Source organism: Hippopotamus amphibius, chromosome X (assembly GCF_030028045.1).
Source record: "Hippopotamus amphibius kiboko isolate mHipAmp2 chromosome X, mHipAmp2.hap2, whole genome shotgun sequence".
Lineage (NCBI taxonomy): Eukaryota > Metazoa > Chordata > Mammalia > Artiodactyla > Hippopotamidae > Hippopotamus > Hippopotamus amphibius.
Genome location: NC_080203.1, coordinates 33377848 through 33379873, shown reverse-complemented (window position 1 = coordinate 33379873; position 2026 = coordinate 33377848). Strand labels below are relative to the sequence as shown.

The 2026-nt window shown below is 45.5% G+C and overlaps 1 pseudogene; it reads left to right on the top strand.

Annotated features, from left to right (window-relative positions):
• The first annotated feature begins 611 nt into the window (after window positions 1-611).
• On the top strand, window positions 612-1661 carry LOC130842175 (3-oxoacyl-[acyl-carrier-protein] reductase-like; annotated as a pseudogene).
• Window positions 1662-2026: the final 365 nt, after the last annotated feature.

Genomic DNA, 2026 nt, shown 5'->3' with positions numbered 1-2026 from the left:
TGGGCATAGCTGATCTGGATGACATATGGTATCTTCATCTGGAATCTCTGAGATACCACATTCCAGGAGGCCTGGAGTCCATAAATCTGGTGTTGAGAGTTCTCAGATGGGCCCTAACCCCACACTGCTTGTTTTAAGAAAAACATTACTGGCTCATATCAACCACCCTCCAGTCAGCCCAGTTCTCTCACAACAGCCCCAGGAACCAGTTTGTAGATTTATAACTGTCCTCACAGGCTTCTACCAATATAAGATTATTGGTATTATCCATTCATTCATTCAACAGGTACTCATTAAGTGGCTAGTATATACTAGACAGCAGTGATGAGGATATAAGACAAAATAAGGTCCAGTTATTATGAAATGATGCAGGAACTTTATGACTCCCTCCTTTTGTACGACTCCCTCATTGACTTGGCACAATTAAGCCCACCTCGCAGAAATGATTTACATATAAGTTTTTTGGACAGCAAATAAAGTCTGTAAGGGTACTTTTCACGGAACACAGAGCTCTTTGGTTTGCCTGTGCTAAAAGAACCAGCCCTAGTTCGCAGCCGGAGGCCTCGGGCGGCGCTTGGGCTTGAGGGAGTCGCAGTGGTGTGAAGGCGGAAGGCCGCTGGGAAGGGCCCGCCCTTATAGCCTCCTCCCCCCCAACCCCCCAGGTCTGCGGCTCTCCGTCCCAGATGGACAGGGTGTGCGCCGTGGTCGGAGGCTCCCGGGGCATCGGTAGGGCCGTGGCCCTCTTGATGGCCCAGAGAGGCTACTGACTGGCCATCATCGCCCGGAATCTGCAGGGGGCCAAAGCCATGGCCAGGGAGCTGGGCGGAGACCATTTGGCATTGAGCTGTGATGTTGCCAAAGAACATGATGTTCAAAATACATTTGAAGAGCTAGAGAAAAATTTAGGTCCAGTTAATTTCTTGGTAAATGCAGCTGGAATTAACAGGGATAATCTCTTAAGAAGGGCAAATGCTGAAGATATGCTATCCCAGCTTCACACTAACCTCCTGGGCTCCACGCTGACATGTAAAGCTGCTGTGAAGACGATGCTTAAACAACAGAGAGGGTCCATTGTGAACGTGGGAAGTGTTGTTGGTTTAAAAGGCAATTCTGGCCAGTCTGTGTACAGTGCCAGTAAAGGAGGATTAGCTGGATTTTCACGTGCTCTTGCTAAAGAAGTAGCAAGAAAGAAAATTAGAGTGAATGTAGTTGCACCAGGATTTGTTCACACAGATATGACGAAAGACTTGAAAGAAGAACATTTAAAGAAAAATATCCCTCTTGGGAGGTTTGGAGACCCCCTTGATGTGGCCCATGCAGTCGTGTTTCTTTTAGAGTCTCCGTACATTACAGGGCACGTCCTGATGGTGGACGGGGGCTTGCAGCTCACCATGTAGCCCACTCACATCACTGTTATGAGAATCAGAGGTACACTCTGTTATACCTAAATTTGCTAATCAAACCTACTGATGCTACAGATGTTGATTTCCATCTTCACAGGAATATGTCTGTAAAGAACAGTGTGTGACCAGCTGTGTTTTCTAAATGACACACATCTTACAGGCTGCAGCAAAATTAGTGTACAGTCACCCCTCGGTATCTGCAGGGGTCTGCTCCAGGAGCCCCAGAGTCTTCAGATGTTCCAGTCCCTTACATACAGCAGCGTCCATAGTATTTGCATATAACCTGCGTATACTCTAAGTCACCTAATACAGTGTAAATGCTGTGTAAATAATTGAAATACAATGTAAACGCTATGTAAATAGTTGGGATTTTTACAATATTTTCTGTCTGTGGTTGGTTGAATCCATGGATGTGGAAGCCCTGGATGCAGAGGGCCGACTGTATAGAGACTTTGCAAGTGAAGTAAACAGATGTTATCTTAATTTATACAATGTGTTGCAAAAGTGGGAAAAATTGTTTGGTCTCAATGTCATTAATGATTTCATTGTATCAGGCTGAAAACTCTAGATGTTAACCTCATGGGCCATTGCCAAAGTAAAGAGTATTTACAGGGCACAAGTAG